The following is a 16,026-nucleotide window of genomic DNA, read 5'->3' on the forward strand; positions in this document are numbered from 1 at the left end:
GAGGGCCAAGAGAGGCCGGCCAGAGAGCTGCAGGGAAGGAGGGAGTGGGTGTGCTGATGAGTAGAATCTCAGTCTTACTGGTATTAAGGCAGAGGTCATTTGTGGCACACCATTACTGGATAGCAGAAAGACAGTCAGAGATGAGGGAAGGAGAAGAGGAGGCCGAGGGTAGCCTGAAAATGAGCTGGGTATCATCCGTATAGCACTGAAAGTTGGGGCAGAGAGCAGAGAAGCGGTGGGCAAGAAGTGCCAGATACTGGTTGAACAGCCAGGGAGAGAGGTTAGATCCCTCGGGGACACCACAGGTAGAGAAATAGATGTCAGAGAGAAAGGACCCCAGTTGGACCTGGGAGGGTCGATCAGAGATGAAAGAGGTCAGCCACGCCAGAGCCTAACCAGTGATATCCAGGTTATCATGGAGACGGTTGAGCAGGATGGCATGGTTGACAGTATAAAAGGCAGAAGAGAGATCAAGCAAAATGAGAACACATGGAGTGTTAGAGTCAAGGTTCGAGAGCAGGTCCTCACGGATGTTCAGGAGAGCAGTTTCCGTGCTTCTGGCAGCTCTGAAGCCGGACTGATGGTCATGAAGACTACCAACAAATTCGGCATGGAGATTAAGCTGGGAGATGGCCAGTTTCTCCAGGAGCTTGCCCAGGAAGGGAGTGATAGAGATTGGGCGATAGTTGGCTGGGCAGAAGGGGTCGGAAGAGGGTTTCTTAAGAAGGGGTGCACAAGGGAGTGCTTGAGGGGGGATGGGAAGACTCCAGAAGCTAAGGAGTGATTGCAGAAGTCATCCAGGGCAGGAGCCAAGGAGACAATGTGGTCCTTGATAGTTTTGTAGGAACAGGGGTGGACCTGTTTTGACGAGACTTTCATAGATCGGACTTGTCTTGAAACCTTGTCAGCAGAAAAATGGGGAAAGGCAGAGAAGGAGGGAGGAGGGGTGGCTGCAGAAGGGCCAGAGGAAGAGCAGGGAATAGAGGGGGGGAGGTGATAGGAGGAGAGTGAGGACAGGATGTCCTGAGTTCTTGAAATGAAGTGAGAGGCCAGTGCCGAGCAGAAGGCCTGGGAGGGGACAGGAGAGGTAGAGACTGCAGCAGGGTTGGCCAGCTCCTTGCAGATTTTAAAGAGTTCGGCCGAATTGTTAGATGCCGCAGAGATGCGGGCTTGGATAAGGGCTCCCATCTTGGTGAGAACGGAGAGCCGGTATTGCCTTTGGAGCAGGCGGCAGGCCAGTTTGTCAGAGGATGAACATGAAGCACGCCATTTCCTCTCTGCCACCCTGCACTTGCGTTTAAGGGTGACGAGATCGGAGTCATACCAGGAGTTACATTTGGCTTTGGGCTTCAGGCGTATTCTCATGACAGGGGCAAGGATATCAGGAGTATCAGATATAGCAGAGTGGAGCGAGGAGAGGTCTGTGTCAGTGTGGGAGTCAGCCGAAGGGCCAGGGGGGGTGAGAAGGTGGAAGTAAAAGCCTCAACTGACACACGCTTCATGGGTCGGATGACCGAGAAGGAGGGTGGCAGTGATGAGGGTGACTTTGCCTGTGGGGTAGGGAATGTGAGGGGGAGGATAGGAGAAAGTGATCACTCCAGGAGAGAGGAGTGGAGATAGGGACAGAGAGGGGAAAGTCAGAAGGGATCAGGGCATCAAGAGTGTACCCTGCAGAATGAGTCGGCCCAGACGGGAAATAGAGAGAGAGAGAGAGTCGCAGAGGTCGTGAAAGAGTCCAGAGGGGGGACAGGAGGCATCCAGGTGGATGTTGAAGTCCCCAAGAAAGAGGAGTTGAGTGGTTAAGGACAGGAGTGAGGAGGAGAGGTCCGCCCACTCGGAGATGAAGGAGGAAATTTGACCAGGTGTCATATAGATAGTGGCCACGGTAAGGGAATGGCTAGGAGAGAGAGAGAGTCGGCAGACAAGGCATTCAAAAGAGGAGTAAGTCTGCGTAGGAGTGACCATGGCAGGAATCCACTCAGGGAAGATTAGGGCCACCCCCCCCCAGCATGATAGGGCCTGGGCACAGAGAGGATCTTGTAACCGTCAGGTAGGTGTGTGTCAAACCTGGTGACAGAGCTGACCGTGAACCAAGTCTCAGTGAGACCGAGGACGTCAAGGTCCAGTTCCTCAAGAAGGCGACAGATGTCAGAGGAATGTTTGACGGCAGAGTGAAAGTTAAGACTGGCAATGTGGAGAAAGTTACCATCCTTGAAGGACTTACGGGGAGGGGTACAGATCAGAGGTACGCCCTGCGGAGGTGAAGAAGGAGCACAAGAGGGGGCAGGGAGGGAGGGTGGAGGCAAGGTAGCCGAGGACAGAGGAGGGGGGACAGCAGGAGAGGAAAGGAAGTTGATGAGGTGCGAGAACCATCTATCAAATAGTTGAAGGTTGGCCTGAGGGCCTTGGACCAAGACGGTCCCATTAGCGTAGACATTAATGATGGAAAGTACAAGGGAAAATACAATGACATTCTTACAGGCCATGAACAGTAAGGATGTGAAATTTAAATTTACTATCGTACTCGGCCTGACAACATTTCAGAGAGTCAACAAGCGTAACAAAACAAGCTTCCAGTACAAAAACGTTGCCTCCTCTTTCAAAATGTAAAACGAAACAGAAAGTGATCAACAATAATTCAGCTACCACTACTGCTAAATTTTCCGCCACAGAGTCCTTCAGAATCTTAGAAAAACAGGAGAGAAATCATGCACAACCCTTAAAACCTACTGTAGAAAATGAATCTTAGAAGCTCTCATAGACAAGTGCAATCCTTCTCAAAAGGGAGTTATTTATTTTAGTTTTAAACAGAATGAAACCACTAACAAAACTAACTACTAAACTACAAAAAACACTTCTCAATAAACAGAATGTCAAAAAAATAACTTCTTAAACATCTGTGGTGGTGAATGGAGTCACACCACGAGCACAGAACCATATTTCAATGAAGAAGCATACAAACAAAAGCAAACAAACACAATTGCCATACATAGCAGTCGACGAGGGTATGAAAAACTTAATAATACCATTATGGAACAAGAAGCGCTGCTCACAGAGATCTCTGCAGAAAACTCAGTATCACCTCTCCATCATGCTGAGCCAAAACGTCCAGTGTACAAATGGCTGTGCACGTCAATGTATAACATTGACAAAATATCTTTCAAATCTTTAGACCAGTTCCTCAATCAATATCTAAAAGGCAAAGACAAATTCTAAATGAAACTTCTACAAAATATGGATACCTGTCCAGTGCGCAAACACACAGGACTACAAGGACATTCATTAGCCTGCATTTCGGAACCTAATTGCAAAAGCGCCTTCCATCATATCAAAATGATATCAACACATCATTCACCTGTAAGAAATCTAGTCCATACACTGTACTATGCTAAAAGTCCAGCTTTAGCATTAGTACATTTAAATAACAATCTTCATGGTACATCCAAAGACCTACTCGAAGACATAGACAATATCCAGAGAAAATGTTTTGGAAGTGAAAGCCACTTACAAAATGCAATAGCTTCACAACAGACAAGGAACAATTCTACAAATGGCAACCTTCTACTACACACATACAAAAAAGAAATACTAAAATGTAAAAGTACATCCGCTGAAGTACCAAACCATGTGGGTATGTGTTGCAGCAGAACATTTCATAAGAGTAGCACAAAAACTGTAGACATAACATACAAAATAGAAGATAATAGAAGACAATGAATATTCCAAATGGTTTGAACCTTAGCTCTCTACCTTATAGCAGAAAACAAATACAAAATGAATGACCCGTTAATACTTTGCAGTTACTGCACTGCAAAACTTGACAACAACCAAACTCCTTCACGTGCTATCACAAATAACTTAGAATTATCCCCACTACCAAAACCCTTGACACAAATCAATTTATATGAGAGCATCATTATTCAAACAGTGCATCCATTTCAAGCTATAATACGCCTTCAACCAAAAACAGCAAAATTACCTTCCTCTGAATTAGTGAAAGGCATTTGTGGCACAGTAGTTTATTTACCATTAGATCTGAAAGAAAATGTACACACTCTAGGAGTGCAAAGTCCAATAGAGCAATCTTTAATTGTCTTAGTAAATGGTGTACCTACAAAAGACAAAAAAATTGGCAACAACTCGTAGACTTACATAAATTTAGACAAGCCTTGCAATATCTAAAAGACAACAATGAATACTACAAAGAAATTAATATTGAAGAAAACCTGAGGGAAACAACTGAAATTATTCAAGAGTCACCAGAAACTGGTCCATTTGAACCTCTAGATCCTGCTACAGTATCCAATATTTTAGATCATTATACAAATCATCTATTACACTCTAAAGACACCATAGATGATGCACTAGAAACGTACCAAATGCGACAAACCAAAGGATCACCAATCAGCATATGGGAAAAAAGTATAGAAGCACATGCTTTTCCTCTACTCTTTCCTACTGTGAAAGGAGAAAGGTACGATGATATAGCCACTCAGATAAGAACATCAGAATACCACTCTTTAAGAATGTATTCTGAAGATCCCAGATTTAGTCAAAATGTGGAATACATATTGCGACTATTCTTTGATAGTGAACTAGCAACTCTATGCTACAGAGTTGCACACACATTGAAATCAGGTACTCACTTTCAAAATATGTCAGATACGCAATTACTACAAAGGTAAAGGAAAAAGATGAGGTTTTACAATCAAGCATTACAAATCTGTTAGCAAACATGCATGGTACAAAAGAGTACTGGTTCTGACGTCACAGAGATGTACATTGTATGATAAGAAACCTTGGCCCACCCACTTGGTTTGTTACATTAAGTTGTGCAGAATATGCATGGGAATATTTATATGATTGCCTACGCATATCAAACAAAAACAAAAGAAATATAGATATACTAACACCTGGAGAACTTTGCTCTTTAGATCCTGTTAATGTTTCAAGATATTTCCATCATCGCTTCATTGCTATGCTACACTTTATTTGTAATAAAACTGTTCCTCCCCTCGGAGATGTGCAACACTTCTTTTGGAGAAAAGAATACCAAGCCAGAGGAGCACCACATATCCACATGTTTTTATGGATTAAAGATGCTCCTAAATTTGGTCAAGATAGTGATGCCACTGTTTTACAGTTTATTGAAAATATTTCACTTGTGAAATTCCATCAGAAGCAACAAATAGTGATCTTCATGCACAAATTGTACAATTTCAAAGACACAAATGTGGGAAATATTGTTGTCTCAAATACAAAAACAAAGAGAAATACTACACTGAATGCCGCTTTGGTTTCCATAGACCAGTTACAGCAACAGGTCAAGTAAACAACTTCATGTCTTCCGTTAGACATAGTGTTAAAGGTAAATCACCTAAGAACACATATTACATAAAAAGAACAGAAGAAGCAAAATATATCAATGATTACAATGCAATCATTGCCCTCTTATGGAATGCAAACATAGATGTGCAGTACATTGCAGACAATTCCACTGCATGTGCACGATATGTTACAGCCTACTTAACCAAAGCAGAAAAAAGAGAGCTTCAAGACCTCTGGGATGACCTATCATCAGACAAAACACGGTCTCAGAAATTGTACAGCTTAGGCATAAAAATGTTCTCTCATAGAGAATGTGGCTGCTATGAAGCTGCAGATTGTTTAACCGGTACTGCTTTGTATGGAAAATCTGAAAATATGGTATGGCTAGGTCTTGGTCCTGCTAAATCCAGAAAAAGAGTTCTCAAATCACACAACGACAGAGAAACAATAGACAAAACTGATCCCAACAGCCAAGACATTTTGAAAATGTACTAGACACATACTACCCAAACAGGAGTACCACTTTGGAAACCATGTGTCTATATCACATAGCCCAAACATTCACATACAAAAATAATATAAAACCAGATGAAAATAAAGGTAGATACAGAGTGACAAATTGTGAGGAAGCTTAGTGAAACTTACAAAATGAAGCTTAATTAATCATATCAAATTGTCATTAAAAACTCCTCAACATAAAGAACTATATTACATGTCCCTGCTACAACTTTTTAAACCATGGAGAAAAGAAGAAGAGTTACTAGATATCTATGACTCCTATGAAGATGCTTTCAAAGCAAATGAAAGCACTATAACCGATGTAAACTTTACACAGTACAAAGCAATGTTGCACAATGAACAGCAACATGAAGAAGAACTCCATGCCCAACTACTAGATAAAGACACTCCAGACAGTAGTCAACCTTCTATAACAGGAAACCAAGAACCACTTGGACAGCCACTAATAGCAAATGAGGCAGAATTAGCTATGACAGAAGTAGAAAACACCATGTGTCACTATGAAGAAGATACAGAAGACTTAACTGTAATGCAATCAAAACTGAACAATGAGCAGCGTAGCATTTTTCAAAAGTAACAAAAGAAACTGCACATGGTGTACAACATGAAAATAAAGAATGTACCTGCCAAAATTAATAACCTATACTACTATACATCAGTGGTCAAGCTGGTTCAGGCAAAACATTCCTGACTCATTTGCTCATTCCTGACTGTCTATCCGTGATTCAGGAATGGTGTGCCTCCAACGATCTCTGTCTTAATGCCAGTAAGACTGAAATCCTTCTCGTTGGGACTGAAGCTCCTACTTTCCATCTTTCACTCTGGCTGCCCTCCTTGGGCCCTTTACCTGTGCCTTCCTGCGAGGCAAAAAACATTGGTGTCATCTTTAACTCCACCCCCTCCTTTTCTCCACACACTCTCCTTCTCTCCTCACATCAAAGCTGTCTCTAAGAAGTCCCACTACCAGCTTCACCTCCTCAGAGGTAGTCATCCCTTTCTCACTTTCCCCCAGAAGCTCACTGTCTCCAGAACCCTGGTTCTCTCTAGGCTAGACTACTGCAACAGCCTCTTTCTAAATATGCCTGCCTCTGCCCTTTGCCCTTTGCAACTAATCCAGAACAGGACTGCAAGTCTTGTCCTTGACCTCAATATCAGAAATCGTATCTTTCCAGCCCTGATATCTCTGCACTTGCTCCTAGTGGCTGCAAGGATCAAGTTCAAGACCCTCCCATTACCCACAAAGCTTTCTGAGGTGAGGGACCACACTACATCCAACTCTCTTTTCCTAAGTACTTTCCTCTTCAAGCCCTCCACTCATCCACCTCCAACTCTCTGAGGGTCAGATGCTTCTCCTGGAAGAGAGTTGGGGTAGATCTCTCTCCTCTGCTGGAGCCTCCCTCTGGAACAGCCTCCCTGCCTCTCTGAAACTTGAGCTTGACCATCTAAGGTTCCGGAAGCAACTCAAAACTCTACTTTTGTTTCTGCTTTCCCCCTTTCTCTCCCCAGCTGATGTACTTGTTTGCTGCACTAACTGGTTACCTGGCCTCCCTCTGAACCTTAATGGGCACCAGGCTCCTTGATGGCCAGCAGACCCATGCTCTGCTTCAGGGCCTACCGTGCACTTTGGGTCTGTATCTGAAACCCTATAATCCCTTAACGCCTTGCACTTATTTCGAGTCAGCCAACCCGGCTGCACTTACTTGAACTCTGCTCACTGCACTGCCCCTCTCACCTCCCCTGGCACTTCTCCCCTGCCTCCCCCCTGCACTTGCACGATCTGAATGGCACAGGGCCTAGTAAGATTGTTGTTTTCTTGTCCTCCCTTTGTCGCCCCTTCCTTGTCTTGTTGCTCCTAGAAACACTCTGTACAGGGAAATTATACATTACATATCATATCATGCATCATATGGAGACAGGACAGTACTGGAAAGACAGTTATGCCTCTTGCATTATTGAAAGTGGCATTGGAGCAGCGCCACTACCCCGTGCACACTAGCAGAGAGAGTCTTGCTGCTATGATGGAGAAGACTGGTTCATCCCAAATGTTTCAGAACACGTTGTACAGTTTATTGTAAACTGCATTGTGTGTCAAATATTCACAGCAGGGTACAGCTTTCCAACAGTGATAGGTGAAATCCTCAAACTCAATGGTCCTTTTCAGCATCTACATATAGATTATGTGAATATGTTGCAAGTATGCAATGGGTATAGGTTCATATTAGTGGTTTTATGGCCTTTTTCCAAATGGATCGAGGCAAGTCCATGCACACATCCCAATGCCACATGTGCTGCCAAGTTTCTCGTGCATGAGGTGTTTCCTAGATGTGGTGTGTGCGAAGTCCTGCAGTCTGATAATGGGCCACATTTTGTAAATGAATTGTTCGAACAGATAGTTATTTTATTAGGCATAACGCACACGTTTTCATCTGCATATCACCCACAGGGGAATGGTATCTGTGAGAGGCTTAACAGACTTCTCAATGAAAGGATAGCCAAAATCAAAATAATGTTGAAGAAGGGAATGCTACATTGCCTTCCCCTTTCTTTGTTTACCCTGAGAAAACATCCTGGCTAAGATCATCACATAACTCCTCATGAGTTGGTGACTTGATGCCACATGAGAGTACCTTTTGCTCCTCTGACTCGAATAGAAAGATGCCCATAGTGTAGCGAAAACATTAGGGGATCAGATTCATGATTATTTAACAAATATGACCGCTAGTGTTTCTTTTATTTCTCAACATATACCAAAAACAGAGGGAAGGATCAAAGAAGATTGATGAAGTCAGCCAAACTACTGGTCCTATAGAATTGCTCAAGCAAGCTAGTTTTTATCCATGGGACCAAGAACTTGTGAAAAGTTTTGTATCTACTGGAATAAGCCCCACTCTGAGGGACTTTACCTAGTAGAAGGGGTCACTGCCAATGCCATGAAGCTTGCAGGAAGAAGAGCATGGCTGCACTTGTATGATGTAAAGCTGTACAAATGAGAGAACCTGACCCCTCCTGCAACCGCTGAGAGTGAAGCAAGAGAAGAACTTCCACAAATGTTGACCAAATCGGCTAAACCAAAACAAAGGACCAATGAACTGAAAACATTTTGGAATTATTGACTTATCCTAAGTTTAATAGGAAACAAATGGACTTGCTGCATTTCCAGAACGTTTCCAGTTGAGTTAAAGAGAGACTACATTTTGAAAATAAAATACGAAGATTGCACACAACACTTTATGCTACCTGAAACATTGCACACATTTCTGCATGCTGTTTTTACATACATACTCCAATCATATCCAGCTGTAGTGCGACGAAACATTGATGTTGTTGCCTTTTTTGGAAATCCTAAAAACAGTCTTATTATTCACAGAGTCATTATTGGAATAATAATGTAGTTCCTTTTTATAAAAGTGTGATTTATTAAAGTGATAAAAAGTGAACAAGTGAATTAAAGAAAATGGAAATTTTCCATTATGTAAGACACACATTGTTAAAAAGAAGACCACTCACTCCACAAGAAACAATGTGACACTTGAATGCTATGGCAATACTTCTCATAGCTACATTCTGTATGATGTGCTGGCTTTACTTCCTTATGCTTATAACATTTTGTGACATATTGTAGTATGAAGTATCCGACAATGAGACATCACTTTCTATCCCTTAGAAAAGCACAAGTCATATTTTTCCTTGATTTCTTTAAACAAATCGGTCTAGCTTAGAGGGATGCTGGAGAAGACAATCAGGATATACATGCATATCTTGATAATTCAGCCCATACAAAGAATAACAAGTGGTATCAACATATGAGTGAGGTGGGGAGAAAAAACTCAGATGAGATCTGTTATATATGTGTTCTCATCCCTTATGCCATGAACACAGCCAGTACATTTATAGCAATAGAAATACCTGCTCATGATGCGATGTGTCTCGTCCATCTAGCAGCATGCATAACCACAGGACAATTTGAAGGAAAATGGGCAACCATCTGATTGATGTGAAAGAAAACCTTCCCATATGAAGATGCTTACATAAAGACACAAACAATGGAAAAAGATCCAAAGTGAAAGAGCAGGATGATCTGGTATTCATTTAATGGTCTGAATTGAGGACACATAACAATCATCGCACAAGAGACTGAGAAGTGTGCAAATGGATGGGAAAGACCAGGATTTCCAGGATGCTGGGAGAGACCTCAGCAATTGGTCAAGTGGCCACTACCACAGGATGGAAATCAGGAATACTATCATACAGTGCACACTTATTGATGACATCATCAGTGCAGATAGTTTAAAATGTGAATGATGCATACCTTATAGAATGGGCCAGATTTGTGAGATTACTAACAAGGGTCGAAGATGAAGCAGGACCTGTATCTATATTACCAATACAGAATATGACACTGAGTTTCAGAAACAAGGACCTGACCAAAGTTAGAGAAAAGAAGAAAAAAGGATGCCAAAAAATAGTTGAGGTTCCATGAATGACCAAAGGAAATACAGTATTGATGGATTCCTATTGGCCTCTGGATCCCAAGCTTATAGGGAAGGAATATATTCTCTTGTGATGATACATGTTCCTGTGTTGGTGATCACTTAAAGTGACCTCCACATGGATGACTTTCAAACAAGGGATGCACATCAAAGGAAGAAGAGGTCACTCAACCTTATCTGACAGAAGAGGGAGAATTACTTTTTTGGCTAAATCAATCAAAGCTTATCATGATATCCCAGATGAGCATAAACTGTTCGATAGGAGGCAGTGATATTTACAGCCATGTTGCTGCCAGGACTTCAAGCTGCAGCAAACACCAAATGGTGCCAGATCACGAGGTGGGAGCTGTTACAAACAATTAATATGACCATAAAAGGAATTAATGTTATCAAAGAAGAATTGAGGGCCATTAGGCTCATGACTCTCCAGAACAGGTGTGTCCTGGACTTAATTACAGCAATGGAAGGAAGCGTGTGTGCCAATATCAGACCTTCCTGCTGTACATACACATCTGCCCACGATGATGAAAATGGAACCCTGATGGAAGCAATAACTATGCTGTCAACCCTGTATACGAAAATGATGGAGGAAGTTGAAGAGATCGAAGATCAAGATTGGTTTTCATCTCTGTTCTCATGGGTTCTAACCTGAGTGGCGAATGCCTTCAAACTACTTGGTGCAATACTAGTGTTAATGTTGCTGGGATTCTGTCTTATTAGAATATTCATAGGACAATGTAAGAAGACAGTGAAGAAAGCTATTGGGATGAAGCTAATGATCAATGTGAATGCTGTGGCTGATGCGCACAGACTGAAAGCACCCCCCGTGAGCACCTGAATGACAACCCTGTGGCACCCCCAGGAACAAAGTTGTACTATCCTAAGGACTATAAGAACTCCGTGGGACGTTGGGAGATCTGTTCACCGACTAGGGAGAGCTGCTATATGACTTGGAGTGTGGATGAACACATAAAAAATGCAGGTGACCTGAGAGGGGTGACGAAGATATGGAGCCCAAAGAAGCCATTCTGTGCAGAGAAGGTGAAGAGGACTGAGGAGGTGTTCAAGTACTCAGCCAGAGAGGGGAATGTAAAGAAGCAGCTGCATACATCATTAGACCCAGCCCCCTCACCTCTGTCATATTGGAAGGACAAGAAGAAACTATGCTTGAACCAGGTATTATTCCAATATCACATCGAAGATATGAGAGACATTATGCACTCAGACAACTATATCAGATGTATTCTTGAATTGAAGCGGTAGAAGGAAATCTGCACACATTAATGGAGCTAAAAGAACTATAAGTAAAATCTGACAGGTGTAAAGTGATGTCATAAAGAGTAAACACGATCACACACTGAAAAGATATAAGAATACTCAAAGGGTGAAGATGTAACTGAAGAAGTAAAGGAAGCATATATCTGAATGTGAAAAAAAACATATATAACTAAGAAGATAAGTGAGAAGAGATGTAGTAAATGTATATATGGAGAAACGCAAGGTAGTCACATAGAAGCTTTCTGCAGTAGAAAATATAACACAGATAAACTGCCATGTTGAAAATATGGTCCTTTTCAGCATCTACATATAGATTATGTGAATATGTTGCAAGTATGCAATGGGTATAGGTTCATATTAGTGGTTTTATGGCCTTTTTCCAAATGGATCGAGGCAAGTCCATGCACACATCCCAATGCCACATGTGCTGCCAAGTTTCTCGTGCATGAGGTGTTTCCTAGATGTGGTGTGTGCGAAGTCCTGCAGTCTGATAATGGGCCACATTTTGTAAATGAATTGTTCGAACAGATAGTTATTTTATTAGGCATAACGCACACGTTTTCATCTGCATATCACCCACAGGGGAATGGTATCTGTGAGAGGCTTAACAGACTTCTCAATGAAAGGATAGCCAAAATCAAAATAATGTTGAAGAAGGGAATGCTACATTGCCTTCCCCTTTCTTTGTTTACCCTGAGAAAACATCCTGGCTAAGATCATCACATAACTCCTCATGAGTTGGTGACTTGATGCCACATGAGAGTACCTTTTGCTCCTCTGACTCGAATAGAAAGATGCCCATAGTGTAGCGAAAACATTAGGGGATCAGATTCATGATTATTTAACAAATATGACCGCTAGTGTTTCTTTTATTTCTCAACATATACCAAAAACAGAGGGAAGGATCAAAGAAGATTGATGAAGTCAGCCAAACTACTGGTCCTATAGAATTGCTCAAGCAAGCTAGTTTTTATCCATGGGACCAAGAACTTGTGAAAAGTTTTGTATCTACTGGAATAAGCCCCACTCTGAGGGACTTTACCTAGTAGAAGGGGTCACTGCCAATGCCATGAAGCTTGCAGGAAGAAGAGCATGGCTGCACTTGTATGATGTAAAGCTGTACAAATGAGAGAACCTGACCCCTCCTGCAACCGCTGAGAGTGAAGCAAGAGAAGAACTTCCACAAATGTTGACCAAATCGGCTAAACCAAAACAAAGGACCAATGAACTGAAAACATTTTGGAATTATTGACTTATCCTAAGTTTAATAGGAAACAAATGGACTTGCTGCATTTCCAGAACGTTTCCAGTTGAGTTAAAGAGAGACTACATTTTGAAAATAAAATACGAAGATTGCACACAACACTTTATGCTACCTGAAACATTGCACACATTTCTGCATGCTGTTTTTACATACATACTCCAATCATATCCAGCTGTAGTGCGACGAAACATTGATGTTGTTGCCTTTTTTGGAAATCCTAAAAACAGTCTTATTATTCACAGAGTCATTATTGGAATAATAATGTAGTTCCTTTTTATAAAAGTGTGATTTATTAAAGTGATAAAAAGTGAACAAGTGAATTAAAGAAAATGGAAATTTTCCATTATGTAAGACACACATTGTTAAAAAGAAGACCACTCACTCCACAAGAAACAATGTGACACTTGAATGCTATGGCAATACTTCTCATAGCTACATTCTGTATGATGTGCTGGCTTTACTTCCTTATGCTTATAACATTTTGTGACATATTGTAGTATGAAGTATCCGACAATGAGACATCACTTTCTATCCCTTAGAAAAGCACAAGTCATATTTTTCCTTGATTTCTTTAAACAAATCGGTCTAGCTTAGAGGGATGCTGGAGAAGACAATCAGGATATACATGCATATCTTGATAATTCAGCCCATACAAAGAATAACAAGTGGTATCAACATATGAGTGAGGTGGGGAGAAAAAACTCAGATGAGATCTGTTATATATGTGTTCTCATCCCTTATGCCATGAACACAGCCAGTACATTTATAGCAATAGAAATACCTGCTCATGATGCAATGTGTCTCGTCCATCTAGCAGCATGCATAACCACAGGACAATTTGAAGGAAAATGGGCAACCATCTGATTGATGTGAAAGAAAACCTTCCCATATGAAGATGCTTACATAAAGACACAAACGATGGAAAAAGATCCAAAGTGAAAGAGCAGGATGATCTGGTATTCATTTAATGGTCTGAATTGAGGACACATAACAATCATCGCACAAGAGACTGAGAAGTGTGCAAATGGATGGGAAAGACCAGGATTTCCAGGATGCTGGGAGAGACCTCAGCAATTGGTCAAGTGGCCACTACCACAGGATGGAAATCAGGAATACTATCATACAGTGCACACTTATTGATGACATCATCAGTGCAGATAGTTTAAAATGTGAATGATGCATACCTTATAGAATGGGCCAGATTTGTGAGATTACTAACAAGGGTCGAAGATGAAGCAGGACCTGTATCTATATTACCAATACAGAATATGACACTGAGTTTCAGAAACAAGGACCTGACCAAAGTTAGAGAAAAGAAGAAAAAAGGATGCCAAAAAATAGTTGAGGTTCCATGAATGACCAGAGGAAATACAGTATTGATGGATTCCTATTGGCCTCTGGATCCCAAGCTTATAGGGAAGGAATATATTCTCTTGTGATGATACATGTTCCTGTGTTGGTGATCACTTAAAGTGACCTCCACATGGATGACTTTCAAACAAGGGATGCACATCAAAGGAAGAAGAGGTCACTCAACCTTATCTGACAGAAGAGGGAGAATTACTTTTTTGGCTAAATCAATCAAAGCTTATCATGATATCCCAGATGAGCATAAACTGTTCGATAGGAGGCAGTGATATTTACAGCCATGTTGCTGCCAGGACTTCAAGCTGCAGCAAACACCAAATGGTGCCAGATCACGAGGTGGGAGCTGTTACAAACAATTAATATGACCATAAAAGGAATTAATGTTATCAAAGAAGAATTGAGGGCCATTAGGCTCATGACTCTCCAGAACAGGTGTGTCCTGGACTTAATTACATCAATGGAAGGAAGCGTGTGTGCCAATATCAGACCTTCCTGCTGTACATACACATCTGCCCACGATGATGAAAATGGAACCCTGATGGAAGCAATAACTATGCTGTCAACCCTGTATACGAAAATGATGGAGGAAGTAGAAGAGATCGAAGATCAAGATTGGTTTTCATCTCTGTTCTCATGGGTTCTAACCTGAGTGGCGAATGCCTTCAAACTACTTGGTGCAATACTAGTGTTAATGTTGCTGGGATTCTGTCTTATTAGAATATTCATAGGACAATGTAAGAAGACAGTGAAGAAAGCTATTGGGATGAAGCTAATGATCAATGTGAATGCTGTGGCTGATGCGCACAGACTGAAAGCACCCCCCGTGAGCACCTGAATGACAACCCTGTGGCACCCCCAGGAACAAAGTTGTACTATCCTAAGGACTATAAGAACTCCGTGGGACGTTGGGAGATCTGTTCACCGACTAGGGAGAGCTGCTATATGACTTGGAGTGTGGATGAACACATAAAAAATGCAGGTGACCTGAGAGGGGTGACGAAGATATGGAGCCCAAAGAAGCCATTCTGTGCAGAGAAGGTGAAGAGGACTGAGGAGGTGTTCAAGTACTCGGCCAGAGAGGGGAATGTAAAGAAGCAGCTGCATACATCATTAGACCCAGCCCCCTCACCTCTGTCATATTGGAAGGACAAGAAGAAACTATGCTTGAACCAGGTATTATTCCAATATCACATCGAAGATATGAGAGACATTATGCACTCAGACAACTATATCAGATGTATTCTTGAATTGAAGCGGTAGAAGGAAATCTGCACACATTAATGGAGCTAAAAGAACTATAAGTAAAATCTGACAGGTGTAAAGTGATGTCATAAAGAGTAAACACGATCACACACTGAAAAGATATAAGAATACTCAAAGGGTGAAGATGTAACTGAAGAAGTAAAGGAAGCATATATCTGAATGTGAAAAAAAACATATATAACTAAGAAGATAAGTGAGAAGAGATGTAGTAAATGTATATATGGAGAAACGCAAGGTAGTCACATAGAAGCTTTCTGCAGTAGAAAATATAACACAGATAAACTGCCATGTTGAAAATATGGTCCTTTTCAGCATCTACATATAGATTATGTGAATATGTTGCAAGTATGCAATGGGTATAGGTTCATATTAGTGGTTTTATGGCCTTTTTCCAAATGGATCGAGGCAAGTCCATGCACACATCCCAATGCCACATGTGCTGCCAAGTTTCTCGTGCATGAGGTGTTTCCTAGATGTGGTGTGTGCGAAGTCCTGCAGTCTGATAATGGGCCACAT

Source organism: Ambystoma mexicanum, chromosome 6p, assembly GCF_040938575.1.
Source record: "Ambystoma mexicanum isolate Mex_15411 chromosome 6p, UKY_AmexF1_1, whole genome shotgun sequence".
In the NCBI taxonomy this organism is placed as follows: Eukaryota; Metazoa; Chordata; class Amphibia; order Caudata; family Ambystomatidae; genus Ambystoma; species Ambystoma mexicanum.